Source organism: Engystomops pustulosus, chromosome 6, assembly GCF_040894005.1.
Source record: "Engystomops pustulosus chromosome 6, aEngPut4.maternal, whole genome shotgun sequence".
NCBI lineage: Eukaryota > Metazoa > Chordata > Amphibia > Anura > Leptodactylidae > Engystomops > Engystomops pustulosus.
Genome location: NC_092416.1, coordinates 80,440,322 through 80,455,029, shown reverse-complemented (window position 1 = coordinate 80,455,029; position 14,708 = coordinate 80,440,322). Strand labels below are relative to the sequence as shown.

The 14,708-nt window shown below is 41.8% G+C and overlaps 1 protein-coding gene across 4 annotated transcripts in view; it reads right to left on the bottom strand.

Moving 5' to 3' along the window:
• LOC140135349 (protein CEPU-1-like) overlaps window positions 1–14,708 on the bottom strand; it is a 581,520-nt gene that overhangs the window by 480,147 nt on the left and 86,665 nt on the right. The window lies entirely within an intron of this gene.

Below are 14,708 nucleotides of genomic sequence, written 5' to 3'. Positions count from 1 at the left end.
GAGCAGGAAGCAATTAAACAGATTCCAAAGTACACACCATATGTATACAGATCACAGTCTGGTCAAGCCAGGATTTTCAACACAGAGAACACAATCATAATCATAATATGCAGCCAGGGTCACAACAAAGAATTCTATATAACAACAGGGTCACCCTTCTTTGCAGGGACACAAAAAATTTACAACTCAGGTCCCTCCAATGAGAACAAGTGTCCATCGCTATTACAGTATCCCCTCTTTTTGCCACACTTTTCTGAGATGTGCTGGGGTTTCAATATTTTCATCAGGTTCCCATGAGTGCTCTTCTGGACCGAAAGCTTTCCAATCCACAAGCTAATAATCTTGTCAAACTGCTCAAAATTTCATTTACGACATACTCCTTATAACAGCAGATACAGGCATGGAAACAGAAGTCTTGGAATACTGATTGAGGACAAAATGTTTGAACAAGGACACATGAGAGGAATTAAGAATACACAAAAAATGTAATAAGTAGTTTGTCTGAAACTGGATTTATCTGTAAGGGTACCTTCAAGCAGATGTTCCTAGATGTGAGCCAGATCTGCTATTTGTTTTCATAACGATTGATGGATGGATTTAGTGTTCTTCTAGATTAGAAGAATGTCTTGATGCACTGAATTCACAGCTTATTTATGAAGTGGTACCCAGTGAATGTTCACAATGAAAGAATTGTGAAGAGCCGCAGATTAACCAGACTATTTGTTCAAGGAAATATCAAATATTGTGCTGATGAGCAAGTCCAGAAAATGTAAGGAGCCATTTTAGGCACAGAGTCTACCACATCCCAGATAGTATTGCAGACTTCATATACAGAAATATTGTAAATAAGGATGGTCAGGAATTGGCAGTGGTAAAAAAATGAACCTTTTTTTTCCCTAGGATTCTTATCATGGGTACAACTGGAACAAGCTGAAACATAGTCCTTCATAAGGGAGTCTTGCGATTCCATAGTGACCAGAGGTATGTCCCCAAGACAGAATTTTCTTCCAATTGGAGGTAGGAACAAAGTTCTTACCAGCAGGAATGTCCTTACAGCAGGAATAGCTGGACCTGAGCCATAAATATCATGACTGATCAGAAGTCTCAAATGAATGAAATAAGCCTTCAGCTTTCACATTCTTTTTGGGATTGGTAGGATTAAAAACCAGGTAAGAAAGATGCACTGTTTAATACTGTGTCAAGTTGACGTTTTCTTAGAAGAGAGGTGGACAACCCGCTTTGAGAACACACTGTTCCCTTTGTCAGGTCCAAATCACAACGATTTACAGTAGAAATGTGTCAGAAAGAGAAAAAGTCTGATGATGGTAGACCCTGTTGGAAAAGAGATTTAATCAATCTGCAGGCGTCCGGCAGTGGAGTGCTAACAATCCCATACTGTCTTAACCAAGCTTTTACCTGGACACCAGGAGATGATGCAAGTTTACCATTTGTATTTATATACTAATAAACCTCTAACATTGTTTTTATTTGTTTTGATTCGTGTGTCATTACTACTACACTGTGTAAATCATTTTACCTATCTATTTACATTCTTTTTAGCAGGTCTAAAGTGCACATCTTGTTTGTTGGGGTTCAGGTGATAGGCAGTTATGAGCTAAACAGGAGTCTTGTGATGGGTGTAACTGGTCACACAGTGTGCAGTTCTTCCAGGAGATACCTCCATTCACCCAAAGAAAGCTTTGCCAGTAGTTCTCCATCTCTGATGGTGCAGAATAATTTAGAGAATAAGCCATGGTCAACTAGTTTGCTCTTGGAGTTTTTGTTGGGACACAAAGATGGGGACACCTGCATCCTTTTAGGAGCCATCTATCTCCAAGAAGAACTGATTTGAGCTTTCTGGATGGTATAAAGTTAAGGAAAGCTGCTTTAGCTTTAGGAGTCAATGACCTGGGAGCAATGAGGGGTATGCATATCACAGTGGTGGTCCTGCTCACCAGAACAGGTGACACAGCAGCTGGCACAGACTTGTTACTAATATTATTTGATTAGTATTAATGCTAAAAAGGTGTATAATATTATTTTATTTTTTAATCAGATAAATTTTTATTTGTTTTTTAACACAAACAAACAAGTAGACATGCGATACATCTTACACAGTATAAGTCACTGCATGAGGAGACTTTTACAGACGTTACATAACATCAGCTTGCGTTGCCTGCAGTCACAGTAAGACGTTATGATATTGATATACTACATTAAATAAAGTATACAGTGAAGCAATACACATGTCCGAAAAATTAACAGTCAGCTCCCGAAGGCAGGGCCTATACGCCCCAAAATATGTTAGGATAATTATCTTTCTACATGGCTAGCGACAGTTGGTACTGCAGACTTACTCTAAGTTGGACCAGTGGCCTCGATGGCAATCCTGGTACATCCATTCATTTCCCCCAGATTTTTTCCAATTTTTTAAGAGAGTTTCTCTTCAAATATGAGCCATATTCCAATCTGATAACATTATTTACTCTATCTACATATTTCCTAAAGGGTGGGGGCCTAGGCTTGATCCAATGTGCAGAAATTAATTTTCTGATCTGTGTATAATATTATTAAAAAATACTACATCACTCTAGTCTACACATTGTATAGGCAACTAGAGTTCACTTCATGCCTCTTGAAAAGGTGAAAAGAACTTGATTTTCTTTCATTCTCATTCATTTTCATTTTAATGCAAAAAAATTCAATGTTGTCTATGGTGTGCATGACATGACATAAGAAGTCTTGAACTATCAATTGGGGCCAGAAACTCATGAATGCTCAAATCTGTGTTTGCCTCTGCCAGGTCTTTACATTCCCTATGGAATATTGCATTAATCCAGCTTCTTTATCTACATAAAAAATACAAAAACAAACGTTAAATTAATTGTCTCTCTTTAATATATTTAAATCCTGTCTGAGCCGAGAACTCTGATCTTTACAATGTGCCAGTGCTGGGAAAGTGTGCCTTTATCAGCATAACTATGATTCCAGGGATCAGAGACAGATCCTCCTATGTGCAGATGGGAAAAATTCAAGATGAATCCAAACACTAGTGGACACTTGGAGGTCGATCTCTGTAGATTAAGTTTATATTCACACAAAGTGGTTGAAATCTGGTAAAAGTACATCAAAAGGGACACAATTCCCAAGCAATCAATGCAGAACCTTTTGTGACTATGCTAATTAGACTCTCTCCTCTTATGTGGGCGATCCTGGCCTGGATCAGACAATCTGATGTTGCCCATCTGACAGTAGATTGTCTTCAGTGCTGTAACTAAAATGGCATCTTACCTGACAGAATGGAGGATGTGTGCCATTATATACATGATATGCAGCACATTGTACAGCATAATATGAATATAACAGTGCATATCTTCCACACTACACAGCATGAATCGATAGCTCAGATAAGAAATGTCGGGGGAGAGGAAGAGGACAGCAGAACAACAGGACTAGGCATGTCTCATATCCAATTGCTACCGTATATTTCCCCTTTATAGACAGCAGCTACTGGGACAGATCGTTGCAAGTGTATAAATGTATATATCCGTGCATAAATGTTTGCACATGATTGTATAATTGTGCGTATATGTGTAAGAGTGTTTAAATGTGGGAGTATACAAATATGTATATTTTCTGAGGGGAAAAGAGATCCCCATTAATGACGGAAGTCTGGTATTGGGCCCTGCCTCTCATAGTTATGCTGATTGTCTAATTAGCATAGGGTCGTCACCAGCATCGGGCATACCCGGGAAGTGCCCGCTGCCAGAGCTGCTGGGTGGGCCCTTCTCGTGGCCACATCTTTGCAGCCAACAACCAAACAGTGCCTTGGTGACAATTTCGTAAAGTGACTACGCCTCTGCATATGAAGCGCTGTGTGCCTGCTGGCAAGAGGATGAAGACGTGCAGTAATCATGAATCTGGCGCTTCCCTGCACTGGCCCAACACAGTTCACCAACTTTTTTGTGGTGCACCTTTTTGCATGTGAAATACGGCGCTTGGTCCGACTGAGTGCCGGAACACCCCCTAATTTGTCTCATTGTACCTAGTGCAGCTGCACCACAAAATGGTCACGTGCGACACAATAGTGGCAGGAACACTTCTTAAATATCTGTGCAAGGAGTTTTTGCCTAAAAGAATGTGCAAAGACAGTCAGAAAATTGGCTCAAAGCCCTTAGTAAACGTGCCCCAAAGAGTCCAAGGGATCACTGAGGCTCTGTCACCCAAAGGGCTACTGAAACCTGGAGCCAGCCCTGAATGAGTATATTGCGTGTCTGCACTATTGGTACTGATTTCTACCTTTGCCAGAACATGTGGAGAGGTACCTACAAAGAGATGCAAAGAATTGGAGGTGGTGAAAAATTCATCTAGTTTTAAAAATATCTCAACAGTGACATGTAAATATAACAATTCCAGAAATCATGCAGGTTATCAGACCCCTTGTATTAAAGGGGATGTGTGCGATATATGATTTTTGTATTAGTAGTGGCAGTAATAAAAGCAAACCTCTAGTTCAACAAGGCACTCCCTGTTACTGCCGACCTCTGTTGGTTGAGTTTGCATCAACCTAATGTCCCTACTGCAGTTTGTAGATGAGGCCAGACTTAGATCTAAAACATATGGCCGTGGTCAGTCCATGAATCCCTGACCACACCATGGTTTGCTTCCTGCATAGCCCAACTGATTAATATTGCATAATACATCACCATTAGACAAAAACATCTTCTAGCAATTAGACATTGGGTTAGGTTACCAACCACCATCATAAATGAACAACTCTATACAATATATAACAGTCAAAACCTAAAAAAGAGAAATGGAGTCAATGAGGAAATCTATCATACACTGGTGGATCCATCAACATAATCCAGCAACAAGCATATGCCAGAACTGTTCTATGCCAGGTGCAGCCAGCCGTGGATGTAGCTCAAGGGGAAAATAAGTATCATTCCTGGCTGTACCGCAGGAATTATTTTGGGGGGTAATGGCGCCTCATCACGCGTCTATGATGCGTGGTGAGGCGTTAATGCGACCTTTGCCTGGATGCATTACAGAGCCATTTTATACCGGCATGTAACATCATATATGAGTGATAGATTTTTAATACCACAAATCAAGGTTCATCGGAGACTATAAATTAGTATGTGAAACTGGTAATGTTAAATAATGAACTTAGACTGACAAAATCATTTTGGGATCAAGAGACATTAATGCAAGAAAGAGGATGCTCAGGGTACCTGACCTGAACCTACAAAGTGCTGTAGGTGTAGAAGATATGTACAGAAATGCAAATTAAAAAAAAGCAAAAGTGAGACAGAAGTTGTAAATTATACTGCAAATACACAAAAAGACAGCTCATTGATGAAGCCAAGGTAAAAACTCAATCACACTCATTTTACAACATTAGGTGCACACCACTGTTTACCACCGCTGGAGTACATGGCATTGCCCTGGATACGAAGAAACATGTCTCAAATGCAAAAAAAAAAAAAAAAAATTCAGTGCACAGGCAGAAAACACATGCTAAAATAAATATGGCTGCACAGATGAAGAGAAGCAGCTCTGAAGGATCAATATTCACAATTATTCATCAAATAGCAGTGGTAATCGTTCTAGTAGCAAAATGGTTTGTACCACTTAGCCTTGGCAGAAAAACAGGAAAAAAGTTACTCTGTCTAATGCACTGCCTGCAGCAGTAGTGGATTATTATATAGCTGGTATGGGAGGTAGCCCGGGGCCCAAGCCTTCTAGGGGGGGCCCTTATGCTGTGAAGAACCTTCATCCATAAAATCCCCATACATCTTTTCCTGCTCTCAATACACATGTACACAAGAGCCATTTCAGGACCTTTGAATGTCCTCCAACCAGAGACTAAAACTGCAGATTGAAAACAGGCAGAAGAGATACATCCTTCATTCCCCAAGAAACTTGATTCTAGTGCCATATGTAGGGAGTGATTCCAGACTTGTAGGGGCTATAATATTCATAGAGCCCAGGTCCTATGGCCTACAGCCTTATGACAAACAAAGACTATTGCAAAATTACTTCAGATGAGCTGCTCACAGTAAATGTAGAGCATAATGTGTTACTTCATGACCATAAAACATCTGCAATGTCCATATTTTATGACACAACTGAATACAGATAACTTTTTCATGGACTGGGATGTCTACACGTAGAGCATCACCTAGAGTAGTGGTTCTCAAGCTGTGGGTCGTGACCCCAGCAGGGGTCGAACGCAGTGGCGTAACTAGAGTCCACTGGGCCCCGGGACAAAATTCCTAATGGGGCCCCCCCCCCAATTATACCTAAAAAAACCCCTCAAAACCCTTTCTGCTAACCGACATTTCAGTGATTACATATTCTGCCCCCCACAATGAATTATTTAATATTCTCCCCCCCCCACAATGAATTATTTCCTATTCTGTCCCCCCCCACAATGAATAATTACATATTCTGCCCCCCCACAATGAATTATTTCCTATTCTTCCCCCCTTCCCCCCCCCCCCCCCCGGACAATTAATTTTTACATCAAATTAATTATTATATACAATAAGCCCCTTTTACAACTGATTGATTTAAAAAAAAAACCTGTACACTCACCTCTGGCAGCAGGTCCCGCGTCTTCGTTCTTCAGCCCACGGCCAGACAGGAAGGGGTGCGCGGCAGCGTGATGACGTCATCACGCGGCCGCGCATCCTAGTTCATGGAGCGATGTGCGCCGGGGTGGTTTTCCAGCCACATCGCTCCAGTAATAGTGCTCAACCGGCCAGAAACGGCCACATCGAGCACTATACAGGGACGGGCAGGCCCCTGCCCGACTGCCAGTGGCGTACCGACCGCTGTCGCCATTGATACGGTCGCCCGTGCCCCCCGTCCGATGGGCCCGGTCTCAATGGCGACCGCTGCGACCGCGGTCGGTACGCCACTGGTCGAACGCCAAAACACAGGGGTCGCCTAAAGCCTTTGGACCCGTGATTTTATTGTAACTGTATTGTGATTCACAGCATTACAAAGGTTGAGAACCACTGACCTAGAGATAGATGAAATAGTCTCTTCTATACAACACTAACCACGTATACATGGTCATATTTTTCATATTGTTTAATTTGAATTCTTGAGAACGTGAGGATGTTAGGAGTTATAAATGTATGGATGTTTTTACTGCTGTCTACAGGCTACTTTGATATTGCAGTTATTTATCTTAGTATGCTGTATATTTCAATAAAGTTCTTGTGAAAATATCCTACATAGCTTCTGGAAATCAGAAGTGTCTGAGGTAAAACTGTTCTAGTTGCCCATTGAAACCAATCAGAGCTCAGCTTTCATTTCACTCATTTTAAAAATTAAAGCGCAGCTCTGATTGGTTGCCATGGGCAACTGGAACAGTTAGTCCAATATACTGTACTGTAATGTATAAGAAAAAAGTAACCTCACTCTGTAAGTAAGAAATACGTACTTAACAATAATAATGGACCATTGGACAAAAATAAGGATGTATCTATTTCAATCAATGGCAAATGTCTTACCAATGTCGACCATTCAGAGAGTAGGCACTATGCCAGACACCCCAACATGTGTTTCGCTGCCACGCTTCCTTTATAGTATATTGGATTCATTGGGGGTCATTTACTAAGGGCCCGATTCGCGGTTTCCCGTCGTGTTACCCGAATATTTCAGATTTGCGACGATTTTCCCTGAATTGCCCCGGGTTTTTGGCGCACGCGATCGGATTGTGGCGCATCGGCGCTGGAATGCATGCGACGGAAATCGGGGGGCGTGCCCAAACGAAAACCAGACGGATTCGGAAAAACCGCCGCTTTTAAAAGAAAAAATTGGTCGCACGGGCCATACTCACATGCACCAGGAAGAGATCAGTGAACTCCGACGCAACTCGGCGGACTTCGGTGCAGCAGCGACACCTGGTGGACATCGGGCGCAGGACCTTCATGAATCGCCGGAAGACCCGAACACTCGTTCGAGAAGCCGCGAATGGACCGGGTAAGTAAATGTGCCCCATTGTGACAGGTATGACTGTTTACCTACCATTGGCTTGAAGGCAATAAAACATCACACTGCCCAAGTAATCTGTTCATTGTGTATAAAATCCGTGTCACTTCAGAAAGCCTGTTATATCATGCCTGATGAAGGGACCTAAGCTGTCCCAAAAGCTTGCCTGTAACATCTTATATTTCAGTTAGCCATTAAAAGGTATCACAATCTCAAGAAGGTTACTTTATTTCACCTACCAAAAGAAACAGGAATCCTAAGAAAAGGCGTCCACACCTAAATGTTTAAAATGCAACAAATATTTCAATACTGCAGTATGTTTTATGAATTTCTTACAAACAGAAATGTTGCCTTGGGTACAACCTATGTCATCTATACAGCATATGATAAATTCCAGCCTGTCTTAACCTCATCGAGTGATCTAAGTACTAAGCCAGGTTTACTAAGGTTTCCCTGTTTCACACAGAGAGAAGGATAATATCAATCAGGGCTAGAAGGTTTGGGACAGTAAAGCTGGACAGGAGTGGGCAGGACCTAAATGACATATACATAAAAATAAAGGATGTTTTGTACTCTTACCACAAATTTTCTCAAGAAAGACATGCTTAAAATGCAAGACACTTCACCTACAGTGCCGTATGTTTAGTTTATTTGTGTCCGGGGAGCAGAAAAATTCCCTTTAATGCAATCTATTTTTCCTCTTCCTTCTACTCAATGAGTGATGATCACCGTAGCATCTTATTTCTTTTCCAAAACTAAACTACAGGAACAACGGTTGAAAAATAACATGTTTAAAAATAGCGCAATTTGTAAACTTCCAAATTCCGTACCCAACTGAGCTAAGAAAGCCACAGTAATTGTAGTGATGTGAAAGGAAAAATAAAATTGTCATTAGATTCCAGCCGAGCCCGATTGTTTAATAGCCCCATAAAAATGGTTTTCTATTGGGACCTTTCCACAGAGAAAAGCGCTCTGCAGGGTGGAATACTGTACTATCAGAGTATTAGGGGAATATAAGATTGTGGCTCATAAGTTAGGGAGTCCAGTAATTTAAATTCATAGAAAACTTGCATTATGTCTGTAGGAAAAACATTACAGCAGCCATAAGTCATTAGCAGCATAGGAAAGCCAATGATGTTTACCATTTTACCTCTTCTGTGTTCCCGCACCCAAGGAAGACAAGAATGAAAATCAAACCAAACAGCACTTGAGTCTGACCAGGGCGAATGGAAGCAACACTGCTGGTAATTGAGGTTGATTTTCCTTTAATCAGACGGGAAAATACAGACAACGCAAATTATGCACAAAAAAGAAAAGTCAAAGCTGTCATTTAAATAAACAGAAATTAGCGGGAGGCGCAGAGAACGAGCGATTATCCCTGAGACACTGGAGCGGCAGAATAAAAAGCAGAAAGATGAAAATGGGAATGTTCTGATTGCAGACCCAGAGTCCCTACTCTCTACTTTTCTAAAATACAAAATCAGGACTGGACCGCCTCAAATACATACAGTATATGTATGTGTGGCTGGAATCAATGTCCTTTATGTAGAGGAGCCAGAAGATACCTAAAGACTACACAACAGAGCACCTTATCTCCTCCTTAGTATAGAAACCTAACCACAGCCTGAATAAGAAGAGACCTTTGCTTTTGTTGCTAGCACCTGTGACAGGAGAGCAGCATCCAAGTATCACCCTACTGACCATAACTCAAGGGTTCCTACCACTAAGAATCATGGGGTCATCATTTAAAACTTTCACCACCTCATAATTTTAGAATATAGTTACTGTATATACTCGAGTATAAGCTGACTCGAGTATAAGCCGAGACCCCTAATTTTACCACCAAAAACTGGGAAAACCTATTGACTCGAGTATAAGCCGAGCCAGCCCCAAGTAGTATACAGCCAGCCCCAAGTAGTATACAGCCAGCCCCCATGTAGTATGCTCTCAGGCCCCAATGTAGTATACAGTCAGCCCCCAATGTAGTATACAGGCAGCCCCCAATGTAGTATACAACCAGCCCCCAATGTAGTATACAGTCAGCCCCCAATGTAGTATACAGACAGCCCCCAATCTGGTATACAACCAGCCCCCAATGTAGTATACAGGCATCACCCAATGTAGTATACAGGCAGACCCCCAATGTAGTATACAGGCAGCCCCCAATGTAGCATACAGGCAGCCCCCAATGTAGCATACAGGCAACCTCCAAAGTAGTATACAGGCAGCCCCCCAATGTAGTATAGAGGCAGCCCCCAATTTAGTATACAGGCAGCCCCCAATGTAGTATACAGGCAGCCCCCTGCCAAAAAAAATAAAAAACTTAACACTCGCCCTCCCGCGTCCGGATCGTTGGCGCGGGTCCCAATCTTCAGCGCGAGGCTCCCGATCTTCAGCACAGGTCCTGGCGGCTCCTCATCTTTCTTCTTTCATCTCTGTTCTCTGGATGGCAGAGTCGCGTCCATGCGACCTGCCGGCGGCGCACACTATGATGCAGCGGTGTCACCGCTGATGACGTCATCAGCGGCGACACCGCCTCATCATAGTGCGCGCACGCCGCAGATCGCATGGATGCGACTCTGCCGGCGGAGAGAACAGAGAAGAAAGAAGAGAGAAGAGGAGCCGCCTGGACCCGCGCGCTGAAGATTGGGACCCGTGCCAACGATCCGGACACCGGAGGGTGTGTATTATGTTTTTTATTTTTTGCTTGACTCGTGTATAAGCCGAGGTGAGTTTTTTCAGCACATTTTTTGTGCTGAAAAACTCGGCTTATACACGAGTATATACGGACCTGGACCTGGTTGGTATATGTATTAAATATGTACTGTAGATATATGTCATACATATTTTTGTATTTAGTGTTAAGGACCATAATGCTATAATTAGTATATTCTCTGGTATATAATCTTATTCCCATTATATGATTCCAGACTAATTCTGCATGTATTTGATACTGCTCTTTTCTATTATCCATGGCTTCATGTCTTCTACGCTGCAGTTTTAGTGTAATAACATTTTGATAAAAGGACAGATATCTGTGTAGATTGAGGTCTATATGGTTGTTCTTTTAGCCTTGGGCCCTATTTAGTGATGATCCGACTTTCTCTCTTGGGATGAACTTTATATCACCCTAATTATAAAGTTCTATGAATTATACTTGGAATGTGAATGTCGGTTTGATGTTGTTTTCTCTTAATTATCTGTCATTCAGGCACATGCAGTTGTATAATAACCTCATCCACAGTGCGATCATACATGCCGGTCTTTCATTTATGAGGAAAGGAGAGAAACCAATTAATCCCCTTCCCTGTAGGAGTTACTCTATCTGTAAGATCTAATCTGGAAAGTAAAGGTGGCAGGGTGGCACAGACATAGTAATGTGCTGAACACATGTGGTTATCACTTGTATAATGTGCAAGTAAACACACAGCAGGAGCGTTCTACATCCGAATCGCAGAGAGAAGTCACATTCTGAGTTAGAAACCTGGAGAGCTTCCTAATAAGACTTGGCTATTTATTTCTGTTTCTTGATAAATTCCTGTTAGCCCTCTTTCACACGAACATGTGCTACGCCCACACCAGGACCCGGGCATAGTATTCATTTGGCTGGAGCAGCACTCACCCCTCCCCTCTCCATAGGGATGCATGGTGCAGTAAAAGATCTTTTTCCCGGTGACGCCACGGTGACACACACTGTGCTCACTGTGTTATAGCCGGGAACCATAGGCATCTATGAGGACGTTTATAAACATCCCCGAACATCCATGTAAAAGGGGCCTTACTGTTATGCGTGTGTTCTGGGCCATATATTATAAGACAAGAGTGTGGCTTATGGCAAAAAATGTAAGATGTTGTTTATACAAATTTGCCTTTACAATTGACCTAAACTTGAAAGAATTTTCACTTCATAAAGGGTACAATAATCATCTGTGGCCAGATTCCCACATCTAAAGCCTCTCCCTGATGGATTGGGTGTGAAGGGCTGTGTCCTTTTGACTTGTATAGTGGAAGACTCTTTCGGTTCTATGTCTACCTCCTTCCATGAATCTCTCCCTTCTTTTTTTTTGCTGTGCTCAGCAGATCTTCTCCTGGGAATTACTGAATGGATGTTTAATTTGTGAGTGGTATAGGCTGTATGCACATTTAATAATTAAACTGCCTGCATTTCTTGCTTATGTCAGACACCCTGGAGCAAGATGAGACCAAGGGAGGCAGGCTCGCAGAAGGGCATCTCGGATACCTACGTGCAGTCTTATTGTAAGGTGTTATATGGTACAGCTGTTTAACCATTCCTTTCATATCTTATAGTGGAGTGCACTTCACATGAGTGACATGTGAATTTCCATTTATTCCATTTCTTGCAAAGGACTTCTAGACGGAAATCCATCCCTCTGGACTACATAGAGTTAAACCTGCTATTGACTCTGAAACCTTCAGTTTTCAGCATTTCTGCTAGCTCTGCATTTTTCCCTGGTGCATGATAAAGGTGAGAGTCATATTGTCAAACCCGCAAAATTGTGGATGTTAAATCAACAAATTCTGTGGGTGATGTGATAGGTATCCTGGCAAATGGGAGCTGGAATTGTAAGGGTCAGAGAATTGTATCATACAATATATCAGACATTGAGGTCTTTATTGTCTCAGATTGTTCTACTGGTATCTGGCATGTTACCAGGAACAAACATGGAATCAAATATGATTTAATAGTTATATAAAATACTCTTAAAGCAATGCATTTACATATTTAATCATGGGCTGAATTACCTTTAAGAACTACAATCACAATTCAGCTAGTAAGGTCACGCTATGAGTATGCAGGATTCAGTTACTTTACTGTACCTGAGTTATTGCTGCCTGCAGATGAATTTTAATGATGACAGGTTAACTTTAAAGCTTTGAGGATACCTATCATCCATAATATGGAGACACAGTTCACTTATCTATATACATTTCAGTACACTGACAAGACCCAATCACCTTAGAGATGGTATGTTGTGACTGCTTTCCTCACAGTGATGATACCTTTGCTTTACTATAGAGGAGCAGATTGTGGCCCTATTTTCAATTCAAAATACCTGTAGCTGTCGAAAACATACTCCAAGTTCAGCAGACTACTGGTCAGCTCTTGATATAGCTAGTATACAGCACTGTGGAGTCAGAGTTGTGGTAGTCGGAGACCATTTTGGTGGAGTTAGAATAAAATTGACTGTTACAATTAGTTTACTGCAGTATGTGCTGAATATTTTTCCATCAAAATTTGAGGTAGGTAAAAAGAACCACGCTCAAGCCCGTGGTACTAGTCAAAACACACTCAATTGTGACAAAACCTAGTGAAGCAAAGAACCACATATAAACGGACGACGGTACCATAACTATTTACAACAGCAACATGCAAGAGCATATAGAGGCCACATATAGTAATGTAAACTTGCCAATGTTCGGAGTAAAAGAAAAGGTTGGATCTCACCCTTCTTCTTCCAGGGATAGCTGAAATGGGAATTGCCAAGTCCAGTGATGACCTACTCGTCCCTAATATAGCTGATTACCTGATCCCCTTTGTATTGCTCCCAGCCCTTACAAGGGCGGTCTCAGATCTGCCCCTATATCGACTATTATGCCCTAACTCTGTGTTGCATATCTTCATCATTTCCCTACGTGTTTCGTGCAGTGGTAATTGTGCACTCATCAGGGGAATCCAAAAAGTTAAGTTGGTGCTGGTATGCTTGCTGTGCCACCGTGGGCTGTGTGGGCAGACGCTCACTCAAATCCAATGAACGAGCAGTGGCTTGTCCAGAAACTGCAGGCATACACCTAGTCACTAGGTGTTTGCCTGCAGTAAGAAGCCGTGCTTCTTACCTAGTGACTAAGTGTATGCCTGCAGTTACTGGACGAGCCACTGCTCGTTCATTGGATTTGAGTGAGCGTCTGCCCACACAGCCCACTGTGGCACAGCAAGCATACCAGCACCAACTTAACTTTTTGAATTCCCCTGAGTGCACAATTACCGCTGCACTGAACCCATAGGGAAATGATGAAGATATGTCAATGTGATGCCGTGGTCAACTGCGTGTCCTATACGTGTTACCTTCAGGATTCAGTAATTTTGGAATGTCCTATAAATGTCTGTTCTATTCCTGATCTATAGATGTAGGCTTTTACTTGAGATGAATGTGGATGCACTTTTTGCTCATGCTCAGAAGTGAAGCTCCTCCCTTACAGATCAGAGGGCAAGGAATGTTTACACTTGTCCTAGGATCAAGAAAACTTGATTAAAGGAAATCTACCACCCTAATTTTAAGGATTTTAAGATCAAGTTTGCTAGTGTGTGCCCCCTCTTACATGATCACTCTTCTTTTAGCTTCTTATGCCCTAGGCTTTAAAATTATGCAAATGAGCTCCAAACTCCACCTCAGGGTCATTTGCATAATCTTTAAAGCCTTTTTTTTTTTTTTAAATAAGAGCATAAGAAACTAAAAGCAAAGTAGATCCTACCAGGCCAACATGTAAGTGTGCTTGGTATACAATTGTTTATCCTGGTAGATCTCCTTTAAGTAGGGGTATAACCATCTAGGTCACAGTGTGAATATAACCATGCCTACTGCTGAAGGTGCGGTCTCATCTCTCTTTTTTTATGTGTCAGATACTAGCGAATGTTCAGAAGCTAAATGAAAGTTTATATAAACCTGTACCCTAATAAT